Source organism: Scyliorhinus torazame, chromosome 16 (assembly GCF_047496885.1).
Source record: "Scyliorhinus torazame isolate Kashiwa2021f chromosome 16, sScyTor2.1, whole genome shotgun sequence".
Classification (NCBI taxonomy): domain Eukaryota; kingdom Metazoa; phylum Chordata; class Chondrichthyes; order Carcharhiniformes; family Scyliorhinidae; genus Scyliorhinus; species Scyliorhinus torazame.
The window spans coordinates 111,615,534-111,628,900 of NC_092722.1; the positions used below are offsets into that span (position 1 = coordinate 111,615,534).

A 13,367-nucleotide genomic window follows, 5' to 3' on the forward strand; every position below is an offset into this window, starting at 1 on the left:
ATTCAAGCGGATCGCTACAGTTGACTATTAACTCCCTGCTTTTTTGTGCAAGGATGTGAACAGAAAAGACTGTATTTACAGATATTCCTTTGAAATACGTTATTCTCCCAGTAGCCCATTAGAGAAACTACCAGTGTTCGCTTTGCTTTTTGGAATGCTTCTAGGCTGGTGTGTTCGGAAGAGTGAATTTAAACAACAGGCGCAAGCTGACCTGAAACCACGTGGCATAACTCCCTCAATGTGACTATTTTACATTGTTCAGAATTTGCTGAACTCCGGAGAGTCTGGAACTTGACTATTCCTTAAGGACTAAAGGTCATCACTGGGAGAAAATGCGGTAAAATGTGGCAAGAACGCGCCACCAGCAGAATGCCTCTCTGGCCTGACTGTGAGGCCTAAAACAAATCTGAATTTGGGCCTCGTTAGGCCTGACTTGGCTCCACTGGCCCATTTTAAGGAGATGAATGTTGTGCGATTAGCAGCCCTGTGGTCCTGGAAAAGGAAGCAGCAATGGGACAGGGGCAACTGAAGAACCTCGGAGTAGAATTGGCCCAGCGACTGCTTCAATCGTTGTAATTCTTTACTTGCAAGTGGACCTTGAATAGGCATTGGGGCCTCCATGTGTGTATATGTAGGGAGCCTAACACCATTTTTAAACTGATTGGCAGGAACATTGGAACAGTGGTGTAACCCAATTTAGAGTCACACATCTTTCTGGCACCACTGGGACGCAGAGCCCGGCTGACCGTTGCATTTATTGTGTCCGTTTAACGCCTGTGGAACAGGCACAATGAGTTCCAATTTCCATTCCGAGGTTTGCAATTAGAATCACTTGAGGGACTTCAGATGCTGAGAACAATAAGGCTGCATTATGCAGAGCGGAAAAATTGTCCTCCGTGGGATTTCAATAACTAGACCAAAGGTGGAAAGTAATTTGGGGGGGGGGGGTGGGGGGGGGGGGGGGGGGGGGGGGGGGTGGGGGAGGGAGTGGTGGTGGTGGTGGTGGTGGTTGGGGGGGGCTGCTGCCGGGCTGCTGTCGGGCTATATGTTCCAGAATAACAGTGAGGAATCTGATGGGTCTTTTGGAAGGGCAGGGCGCTCAGAATATTGCAAATTTTCAATACACGACCCCATCTCCTTCAGGTACCATGTCTTATGAGGGCATTGGCACCATGGACTGCCATTTCATTGGCAAAGTGCTGCAGTGGTTTGCCATTGCCTTTTGCAGGAAGGCTGACCAGGAAGGCTCCCACTCTTAACGCCCACCATCAGGCAAATTGAAAGGATTCACGGGCTGATGGTCAACCTGTCTGGCCACATTATAAACTCACCTTCCTTAGTGGGACATGAACTCGGAGCTCCTGGCCCAGAAATAGGGAAGCTACCACTGTACCACATAACCACCTCCTCCCCTAACTAACCTCCTCCTCCCCTGACTATCTCCTAAAATAGACGAACTGCTTTTACTGAGATGCCTGAACTTCCAACTAAATTGCAGGGATATCTGTTTTGAGAATGTGCTTTTAGCAGTGAGCCACTTAGCAAACTTTAGATGTCAGAAAGCTCGTTACTCGAGCTGCGGAGTGTGCCATTGTGCTGGAGAATGGCTCAGTAACAACATTGGATATCTTGTTCAGGTGACGAGGTGCAGTTATTTCTCCCCATCACTGATATAGAGTGTCATCAGAGCAATCTTCATGGGAGGGGGTGGCTTCCAAATGAAGACGGTAAGTAAATCACTGAGGCATGCACCTGTCCACAGGTTTGAAGGATCCAGGTGGAAATGGGGAGAAAAAGGTTGAATGACTTAAAAGAAAATGCAGGTAACGCATGTACAGATTTTTACAGTGTAGCATGTACAGAATGGGTATATGTTAACAATCTTGTAAGTGAAGTATTACAAATAGAGATAGGCTTAGGAAATTACATTGTACAATTGGTTGGAATATGCGTGTACTCGCAGAAGGAATTTACAGAGTGGCATGATGACCATTGACCAAGAGTGACACTTCAGAAGGGCCTCAAAATAGTAGGTCATGGTTTAAACCAGGAACATCTCTGAATCTTCCTAATGTTGTGAGAGGTCATGGCTTCAATTCTTGAGGAAAGTGATTAGAGGCAGCCATGAAGGAGGGGTGGCATTGGCATAAATCCTCTGCAGCCTTGACCCTTTTAAATTTATTTTTATTTTTCCAATGAAGGGCCAATCCACCTCTCCTGCACATCTTTGGGTTGTGGCAGTGAGACCCATGCAGACACAGGGAGAATGTGCAAACTCCACATGGACAGTGACCCGGGGCCGGGATTGAACCCGGGCCCTCGGTGAGGCAGCACTGCTAACCACTGCGCCACCATGCCACCCTCAGGACCATTGCTGTCTTCTCCAGCCCAGTGACCCTCCAAGAACCCTGTTTTCCACTAATTCTGGGCTGTTGCACATCCCTGACTTCCTTCACCCACCATTGGCTGTTATTTCTTCGGAGCCTGAAGTTCTGGAATTGCCTCTAAACCTCTTTGCCTCTCCATCTCTCCTTTAAGACACTGTTGAAACTTACTACTTTGACCAATCAATAGTTCCCTGGTGTAATGTGACCTACTGTGGCTCGGTTTTGATGATTGATTGTCAGCTTCATCATCTGTAGCTAGCCATAGTCCATGAGGGTGTAGGTATCCCTCAATTGTTCTCTGCAATTGTTCACTGTCATTCCTCCCTCTGTTTAAATTATGATGTTATCCACCCATCCAGTCCTTCTCCGACCTGGTCTGTTCTTTCCTGATGTTTCACCTTCTGTTGTTGCCAACACTAGGTTCTTATTTCACCTTTTCCGGTGATCGTACTTTCTCAACTTCCACTTTTTCATTTCAACCAAAATCCCATGAGCTGCTAGAATGTTGGTGTTTGACTGCATTAAATTGTTATATAAATGCACATTGTTGTTGCCACTGATCTATTTTCAGGCACATCAATAGGCATGGAGCAAAGTTGGCCACATATTGCTGAAGTTGTAGCACGGAAGCAGTTCCAAAATTCAACTTAGGAGCTGCCCAGTATATAGAAGGCATACCTTCTATATACAGTATCATTGTGTATGCAGGAGCAGCTGGTTGGCTTGGGAATGCCCTCACCACATCTTGTCACATGCCATTCTCAACAAGTGCCACCTGTGAAACCCCTCGGCTCCAAGTGATCCTAGCAAAGGATCGCCTGAGTACTGTCACTGAAGGCTGGGACTGAATGTAGCACCTCCCTGACAGACAGCAACCTCATCAGTGCACATTGTTGGGCACTCCCTCGACTGATTTAATGGGCATTTCGACAAGAACATAAGAACTAGGAGCAGGAGTAGGCCATCTGGCCCCTCGAGCCTGCTCCACCATTCAATGAGATCATGGCTGATCTTTTGTGGACTCAGCTCCACTTTCCGGCCCGAACACCATAACCCCTAATCCCTTTATTCTTCGAAAAACTATCTATCTTTATCTTAAAAACATTTAATGAAGGAGCCTCCACTGCTTCACTGGGCAAGGAATTCCATAGATTCACAACCCTTTGGGTGAAGAAGTTCCTCCTAAACTCAGTCCTAAATCTACTTCCCCTTATTTTGAGGCTATGAACCCTATTTCTGCTTTCACCCGCCAGTGAAAACAACCTGCCTGCATCTATCCTATCTATTCCCTTCATAATCTTATATGTTTCTCTAAGATTCCCCCGTCATCCTTCTAATTTCCAACGAGTACAATCCCAGTCTACTCAACCTCTCCTCGTAATCCAACCCCTTCAGCTCTGGGATTAACCTAGTGAATCTCCTCTGCACATCCTCCAGTGCCAGTACGTCCTTTCTCAAGTAAGGAGACCAAAACTGAACACAATACTCCAGGTGTGGCCTCACTAACACCTTATACAATTGCAGCATAACATCCCTAGTCTTAAACTCTATCCCTCTAGCAATGAAGGACAAAATTCCATTTGCCTTCTTAATCACCTGTTGCACCTGCAAACCAACTTTTTGCGACTCATGCACTAGCACACCCAGGTCTCTCTGCACAGCAGCATGTTTTAATATTTTATCATTTAAATAATAATCCCTTTTGCTGTCATTCCTACCAAAATGGATAACCTCACATTTGTCAACATTGTATTCCATCTGCCAGACCCTAGCCCATTCACTTAGCCTATCCAAATCCCTCTGCAGACTTCCAGTATCCTCTGCACTTTTTGCTTTACCACTCATCTTAGTGTCATCTGCAAACTTGGACACATTGCCCTTGGTCCCCAACTCCAAATCATCTATGTAAATTGTGAACAGTTGTGGGCCCAACACTGATCCCTGAGGGACTCCACTAGCTACTGATTGCCAACCAGAGAAACACCCATTAATCCCCACTCCGTGCTTTCTATTAATTAACCAATCCTCTATCCATGCTACTACTTTCCCCTTAATGCCATACATCTTTATCTTATGCAGCAACCTTTTGTGTGGCACCTTGTCAAAGGCTTTCTGGAAATCCAGATATACCACATCCATTGGCTCCCCGTTATCTACCGCACTGTTAATGCCCTCAAAAGATTCCACGAAATTAGTTAGGCAAGACCTGCCCTTTTTTAAAAAATATATATATTTATTAAAGTTTTTTAACACAATTTTTCTCCCTTACAAATAATAACTCCCCCCCCCCCCCCCCCCCCTCCCCGATAACAAAATAAAACGAGAAATCGCGCAGAGCAAGATATATACATGGCAAAATGATATATTTACACAGCTTTGTACACTGGCCCTCACCCGTACGTGCCAGTTTCCCCAACCCTTCATGTTATCTCTTGCTCATCCACCCTCCCAGGCAGTCCCCCCTCCCCCCCCCCCCTCCCAGGACGTCCCCGTTCTCCCCCCCCCCCCCCCCCCAAGGTTGCTGCTGCTGCTGACCGACCTTCCTCTAACGCTCCGCGAGATAGTCTAGGAACGGTTGCCACTGCCTGTAAAACCCCTGCGCAGACCCTCTCAAGGCGAACTTAATCCTCTCCAACTTTATGAACCCAGCCATATCATTTATCCAGGCCTCCAGGCTGGGGGGCTTCGCCTCCTTCCACATTAGCAAGATCCTTCGCCGGGCTACTAGGGACGCAAAGGCCAGAATGCCAGCCTCTTTCGCCTCCTGCACTCCCGGTTCGTCCACTACTCCAAATATTGCTAGCCCCCAGCTTGGCTTGACCCGGACTTTCACCACCTGAGATATTGCTCCCGCCACTCCTCTCCAGAACCCTTCCAGTGCCGGGCATGACCAAAACATATGGACATGGTTCGCTGGGCTCCCTGAGCACCTTCCACATCTGTCCTCCACCCCAAAAAACCTACTCAACCTCGCCCCCGTCAAGTGGGCTCTGTGGACCACCTTAAATTGTATCAGGCTGAGCCTGGCACACGAGGAGGAGGAATTAACCTTACCTAGGGCATCAGCCCACAGACCTTCCTTGATCTCCTCCCCCAGCTCCTCCTCCCATTTACCCTTCAACTCTTCTACCAGCGCTTCCCCCTCTTCTTTCAACTCCTGGTGTATTTCCGACATCTTGCCCTCCCCGACCCATACAGCCGAGATCACCCTATCTTGAACTTCTTGTGCCGGGAACAACGGGAATTCCCTCACCTGTCGCCTCACAAAAGCCCTCACCTGCATATATCTAAAGGCATTTCCCGGGGGACAAGACCTGCCCTTTATGAACCCATGCTGCGTCTGCCAAATGGGACAATTTCCATCCAGATGCCTCGCTATTTCTTCCTTGATGATAGATTCCAGCATCTTCCCTACTACCGAAGTTAAGCTCACTGGCCTATAATTACCCGCTTTCTGCCTACCTCCTTTTTTTAAACAGTGGTGTCATGTTTGCTCATTTCCAATCCGCTGGGACCACCCCAGAGTCTCGTGAACTTTGGTAAATTATCACTAGTGCATTTGCAATTTCCCTAGCCATCTCTTTTCGCACTCTGGGGTGCATCCCATCAGGTCCAGGAGTCTTGTCTACCTTTAGCCCCATTGTCCCCACTGGGGACCAAGGGCAATGTGTCCAAGTTTGCAGACGACACTAAGACAAATACATGAATAGGATGGGAAAAGAGCGACACGGACCCCGGAAGTGTAGAAGCTTTTAGTTTAGACGGGCAGCATGGTCGGCGCAGGCTTGGAGGGCTGAAGGGCCTGTTCCTGTGCTGTATTTTTCTTTGTTCTTTGTTCTTGTTCTTGATGTCCATGGGAGACCTCTGGATAACATATAAGACTGCTCCCTGAATCTCCATAGGATATCAAAGGCGGTCAAGGAGGCCAAATGTGAGATGGAGCACAGGTCTCTGTTGTACTAGTGTGATCTTTCAGGAGATATACTGTGTTTCTCGGGGCTCAACTGCAGAATGTCCACTGCCTTCTCCATGATGGACCACAGTTCCAATAAGGGACTGTGCATGACTGCATGGATGTGGGGAATGAAACCCTCACAGCTGCCAGATCTTGTTGGGTGCTGTGCCCTGTACCAAGTGACTCCAAAAGACAATGGTGCTTAGAAAGCAACCTTATTCCGAGTAACCTAGTTCAGCAGACTGATACCTGGGATGGCAAGATTGCCGTATGAGGAGAGATTGAGTTGATTGGGCCTGTATTCACTGGAGTTCAGATGAGTGAGCAGCAAACTTATTGAAACATAAACGTCTGCTAGGCTGGACAGATTAGGTGCAGGGATGATGTTCCCCCTGGCTGGGGGCTCTTCTTCAAGACTTTACAGCCTCAGGTTATGGGGTAGGCCATTTAGGACTGAGGTGAGGAGAAATTTCTTCACTCTGAGGGTGGGGAACCTGTGGAATTCTCTGCCACAGAAGGCTGTGGAGGCCAAGCCAGTGAATATATTTCAGAAGGAAATCAATAGTTTTCTAGACATCAAAGGCATCAAGTGGTATGGGGAGAGCGCTGGGGCATGGCGTTTGAGATAGAAGAGGATCAGCAATGATCATATAAATTGACAAAGCAGGTTGAAGGGTCGAATGGCAGTTTCCTGCTCCTATTTTCTATTTTTCAAGCTTGTATAGAGTCCTGAAAGGTCTGAATAATGTAATCTGAAACTAAGGGATTGAGGCGAGGTAAATGACCAGCCAGTGGCTTCTTGAAGCTGCAATAGTCACTCATGCACACTCTATGATTTGCTTTGTGCACAATCTTCTCTAGGTTGGTTGTACCTACACAGATACCTCAAAGTGCTGGCTTCTTCTAAAGCCCTGAACACAATAATTGGTTCTCTTTTTGTTCATTTGTTCGTGGGATGTGAACTTTGCAGGCGAGGCCAGCATTTGTTCCCAATCCCTTATTCCCCTTGCAAAGCTGCTGGTGAGCCACTACCTTGCACTGCCGCAGAGCATGTGGTGTAGGTACACCCACAGCGCTGTTAGTGAGGGAGTTCAGGATTCTGGGACCCTTACTGTTTGTGTTATATATTAAAGATTCGGACATGGGGAAATTTGCAGACAACACAAACATTGGCCGAGTGGTTGACAGTGTAGACGATAGCTATAATCTCCAAAATGATATAGATGGATTGGTGGAGTGGGCAATAAAGTGGCAGATGGAATTTAACACCGAGAAGTGCGAGGTCATGCATTTAGGGAGGTCAAACAGTTTCTCGGGAGCACATAATAAATGGGAATATACTAAGGTGGTAGTTGAAGTGAAAGATCTTGGCGTACAAGTACACAGGTCCCTAAAGACAATAGTTCAAGTAGACAAGGTTGTGAAGAAAGCATATGGAATGCTCTCCATTAAATGATTGGCAGAGGTATAGAATATAAAAGTAAGGACATAATGTTGGAATTATATAAAACACTAGTGAGGCCACAACTGGAGTATTGTGTGCAGTTCTGGTGGCTACATTACAGGAAGGACATTATTGCTTTGGAGAGAGTGCAGAGGAGGTTTGCAAGAATGTTGCCAGGGCTAGAAAAGTGTAGCTACGAGGAGAGATTGAATAGGTTGGGGTTATTTTCCTTGAAACACAAAAGACCGAGGAGTGACTTAATTGAGGTGTACAAAATTATGAGGGGAATAGATAGGGTGGAGAGGATAAAATTGCTTCCCTTGGTGGGGAATTCTAGAACCAGGGGACATAGACTCAAGATAAGTGGCAGAAGTTGTAGAGGGGACATGAGGAAGACCGTTTTTATGCAGGGTTAGTGTGAGTCTGGAATCGCTGCCCGAGTTGGTGGTGGAGGCAGAAGCCCTAAACTCTTTTTAGAAGTACCTGGATATGCACCTTAAGTGCTCAAAGCTACAGGGCTATTGGCCGGGTGCAGGAAGGCGGGATTAGAAAGGGCACCTGGGTGTCCTCAGGCAGGCATGGACAAGATGGGCCGAATGGCCTTCTTCTGTGATGTCACTTTTCTATGATTCTAACAGTGCAAGAACGTTAATATAGTTGCAAGTCAGCATTGTGTATGGCTTGGAGGAGAACTTGCAGATGGTGGTGTTCCCAGGTTTCTGATGCCCTTGGCCTTCTAGGTGGTAAAGTTTGTGTGTTTGGAAAGTGCTGTCAAAGACGCCATGGTGAGTTGCTTCAATGCATCTTGTAGGTGGTACACACTGATGCCACTGTGCGTCGGTGGTGGAGGGAGTGAATATTTAAGGTGATGGATGGGGTGTCAATCAAGTGGGCTGCTTTGATGGTGTCGAGCTTATTGGTTGTTGGAGCTGCAGTTGTCCAAGCAAGTGGAGAGTATTCCAAGATACTCCTTGACAACGGCGGGACAGGACTTGGGGAGTCAGGAGTTGGAGTTGCCACAGAATTCCCAGCTTGGCACCTTCTCTCGTGGTCACCATATTTATATTGTGATCCAGTTAAGTTTCTGGTCAGTGGTAGCCACCCCTCCCCTTCCGTGACTGTCAAGGGGAGATGATTAGATTCACTCTTGTTGAAGTTGGTAATTTTTTGGCACTTGTGGGATGTGAATTTTACTTGCTACTTCTCAGCCCAAGCCTGAATGTTGTCCACAAGCTTTGTTGTAGACCTGCATGTTGAACAGTGAAATAAATTGTACGGAGGTCTGACTGATTTGCTTCAAATGTCAACATGGAATTGGTTCAGGTATACTTTGCCCATCTGTTTGATAATGAGAAGTACCTCTTGACAAACCTTTTTAAGCAACAAAATGCTGCTCTGCACCTGTTGCTATCGACAGTTACACAGCAGTCACGGTGGCTGGAGTAGACTCTCGGAAACTCCAGGGGATGCCCTGGAACTCCAAAAAGGGGGATCGCCATCCTTTGCTGCAACAAAGGCAAGAGAGTAACATGGTGGTCCAAAAAACCCTGATTGTTGTAAAAACCCATCTGGTTCACTGATGCACTTTAGGGAAGGAAAGCTGCCATCCATACCTGGTCTGGCAAACATGTGACTCCAGACCCACAGGCATGTTATTAATTCCTCACTGTTCTCCGAAATCCCAGCCAGCGACTCAGTTCAAGGGCAATTAGGGATGGGCAACAAATTCTACTCTCGCCAGAGACACCAGTTTCCCATGAAAGAATAAATAGCAATAGCACAAGCTCCACGCCTACAAGCCATGCAGATTTCCTTGTGTGGCCTACAATAATGGCCTGGTGTGGAAAATGACTCAACTCTTGAAAAGGTGAGCAGAGAAAGAGATCAAACTCCTGAGGTGTCCCTAATTGTGGCATTAAAGTCAGCGAGGAGAAAGCAGTAATTTTCTTTTTTTTAAAAGACATACAATTATATTACACCATTTGTTCCGTGATGATATGCCAAAGAGCTTTTCAGCCGATGGAATTTTTCTATCATCAGTGTTGTGATATAGGAAACTCACAGCAGCGCGTTTGTGCACATGTTCCCACAGCAGCAAATGATATATGACCAGATAATTGATTTTACTGGTGTTGTCTGTAAATATTGTGTAAATATTGGCCACGATACCGGGCAGACCTCCCGTGCACTTGTCTGAATGGTGACATGGGATCTTCTATGCCCACGTAGAGGGCAAATAGGGCCCCAGTTTAATGTCTCATCTGAAAGACAACACCCCAGACAGTGCAGCACCCCCCCCAGTACCGCACCCAAGTGTCAGCTAAAATTACATGCTCAATTTTCCGGAGTGGGACTTGAACCCATGACCTTCTGACTCAAAGGCACAAGTGCTATGATTGAGTCATGGTTGACGCAATGGCTGTTGTCTCTGGAGACTGTCTGACAGTTGTTGATGAATCAAGTGGTAGAACAGATTTGCAACTTCTTGACCTTCCAGCTGCACAGATTCTGGCACCATGCTGGACCTGGGAGGCTGATCCATTCACCTTGGCTGCGGATACAGGTTGACCTACCTTCTTTTAAGTCTCTGTTGACTTTAGTTGTCAGCCGTGGCTCAGATGGCAGCACCATCACCTCTGAAAAAGAAAGTCCCAAGTTCAGGTCCCGCCCCAGGGCTTGAGCACAAAAATCAAGTTTGACACTCCAGTGCAATCCAGGGGAAGTTGGATGCAAATTCTTTCTCTGATTATGCCGAGGTCCCACCTGGGGTGAATATAAAAATCCCAGGAAATTATTTTGAAGAAGACCAGGGGAGTTATCCCTTGTGTCCTGGCCAATATTTATCCCTCAATCAACATGACAGAAACAGATGAGCTGGTTGTTATCGAGTTGCTGTCTGCGGGAGGCTGTCCTATACAAAATGGCTGCCATGTTTCGTAAGTTACAACAGGGTCCACACTTCAAAAGCAATTTTCATTGGCCGTAAAGTGCTATGACACGTCCAGTGATCATGAAAGCCCGAATGCAAGAATGCATTATATGCAATAATTTGTTGTTTTTCTGTTTCCTGCAGTTAGTCAGTTGTCTTTTGAGGCCATTAGTTGTGCTCTTTATTCAAATGTATATTCAATGTTGACTGAACACTCGAACTAACAATGATACACATCTGCCAACAGCAACTCAAAACAACCGAAGCACTGCTCACTTAAGTTACCTCTGTAGCAATACTTTATAATCTGTCTATTCATTGAACTCTTTAATATAGGCTCCGCTCTCAAAGTAAAACACATTTCAATTTGACTGCACAGCTGTGGGAGATTGCCGGTGTTTGTCTGGAATGACATGAACAAACAAGAATTGGCTTTTTCATTCACCTTTCATTGTACATTCATCTTTTTTGGAAGAGTAGGAATATTCAGAGCAGTGTTGAACATGAGGAAATGGCATTTTCTGTGTGAAATCCTTCACTGTTTATTCAAGCCTATTTTAAAGGAGGAAAAGAGAGAAATTTCACTCCCTGTGTAATCAGCACACAATGTTTTGCAAGTTGAAGTTACAAAAAGAGGGGGCAGGTTTTCCCACAAGCCTGCCACGTGTTTTTCCATAGTGGAGGCAGCCCGCCAGTAGGATCTACCAGTCCTGCTGTTCGCAGGATTTCCCGGTGAAAGCACCCCACATCATCAGGAAACCCGTGTGCCTGGGTGGGACCGGAATTTCTGGCTGGCGTGAACATCCGGTAAATCCCGCTCAGGTTATCATTTTTATCTACTATACTTTTGGAAGCCCTTTGACAAAGACCAATTTTTGTTTTGTTAGGTCTGCCTTGTTGGTGGCCCCTTTAAATCCTGTCACAGAACATACAGGGTACAAGGGGCGGGATTCTCCACTCCCGTGCCGAAGTGCCCACGCCGTCGTGAATGCCGTCGAGGTTCACGACGGCGCGAAACGGCCCCGATCCCGATCGATTCAGGCCCCAACAATGGGCTAGCATCGGGGTCGCGTCATCTACACGCGCCAGGCTTTGTCGCCGCGTAAAGGCAGTGCCGGATAGATGACGCGGCCGGCGCCGCATAACTGGCGTCACCCGCGCACGCGCGGTTTGTCCGGCGCCAACCCGCGCATGCGTGGTTGCTGTCCTCTCTGAGTCTGCCCCGCAAGCAGATGGCGGACGGATCTTGCGGTGGGCACCGATCGCGGGCCATGCCACATTTGAGGTACCCCCGGTGCAGGATCCCCCCTCCCACCCCCGCAGGCCGCCCCCCCCCCCAGTGTTCCCGCGCTGTTCCCGACGGCAGCGACCAGGCGTGGATGCCGCCGGGGGGAACCCGCCGTTTTGACCTGGCCGCTCGGCCCATCCGGGCCTGAGAATAGCGGGGGTGCCGGAGAATCGCCATTTTGGGTGTCTCCGGCGATTCTCCAGCCTGCGGCCCGCGGAACTCGTCGGGGCCGTTCCCGCCGCTTGGGAGAATCACGGGAGGGTGTCGGACCGGCGTCCCGGGAAATTTTGGCGGCCCCGGCGATTCTCCCAACCGGCGCGGGAGTGGAGAATCTCGCCCAGGGTTCTTGGCATGCGGAAGGTGAACTCGGGCGGAATGACGACTGGGACCAGGAATTTGTGGTGATACCAGGATTCAGTGCTGTTTTATTCGAGGAATTCTATATCTCAAATCCTTGTCTTTGGGGGATTTTGTGGCTACTCCTGCTGCACATGGCTAAACTCTGCAGCAAGTATTTAACCTCCTGACTTCCTAAACCCTGTCCATCATCAGGAGTGTAATGGAATAAAGTCCATTTGCCTGGATGAGTGCAGCTCGAACAAAACTCAAGCTCAACACCACCCAGGACAAGGCAGCCCATTTGTTTGGCACCCCCATCCACCAACATATACATTCACTTCCTCCACCACTGACGGTGGTAGCACTGTGTACCATCTACATGATTCACTGCAGCAACTCACCAAGACTCCATCGACAACACTTTCCAAATCCATGACCTCTACCATTTGGGAGGACAAAGGCAGCAGATGCATGGGAACACTGCCACCTACAAATTCCCCTCCAAGCCACTCACCATCCTGACTTGGAACCATCTTTTCACTGTCACTAGATCAAAACCCTGGAACTCTCTCCTGAACAGCACTGTGGGTGTACCAACACCACATGGACTGCAGAAGTTCAAGAACATGTATCACCATCAACTTCTCAAGGGCAATTATGGATGAGCAACAAATGCTGGCCTGGCCAGCAAGGCTCATGTCCCATGAAAGAGTAAAAGAAAGGCTGTGCTTTTGATGAAGTAACAGAGATGGTCGATGGGGGTAATGCAGTTGATGAGGTGAATTTGAACATCCAAAAGGCGTTTGATAAAGTGCCACATAATATAGATCTGTGAGCAATGTTGAAGTCCATGGAATAAAAGGGAAATTGTTGTCATGGATGCAAAGTTAACTAAGTGACTGTAAATCGAGAGTATAGTGAAGAATTGTTTTCCAGAATGAAGGAAGGGATATCATGTGCTTTTCCAGGGATCGGTACTAGGACCATTGCTTTTCATGATATACAGCATAAAAAGTTCTTTGAAA

At 47.5% G+C, this 13,367-nt stretch overlaps 1 protein-coding gene and 1 long non-coding RNA gene across 49 annotated transcripts in view; one reads left to right on the forward strand and one right to left on the reverse strand.

Moving 5' to 3' along the window:
* Window positions 1-13,367, forward strand: part of ank3b (ankyrin 3b) — a 1,101,178-nt gene that overhangs the window by 918,198 nt on the left and 169,613 nt on the right. The window lies entirely within an intron of this gene.
* The window catches only part of LOC140392997 (uncharacterized), a 113,381-nt gene that overhangs the window by 99,006 nt on the left and 1,008 nt on the right, over window positions 1-13,367 (reverse strand). Inside the window, exons 2-3 of one of the 2 annotated variants that reach the window (XR_011935465.1) lie at window positions 11,161-11,267; window positions 10,360-10,422 (exon numbers count right to left, since the gene is read on the reverse strand). This is a non-coding gene — a long non-coding RNA (uncharacterized lncRNA). Of the gene's footprint in view, window positions 1-10,083; window positions 10,423-11,160; window positions 11,268-13,367 lie in introns of those variants that run through there. The other variant, XR_011935464.1, reaches the window with a different exon arrangement.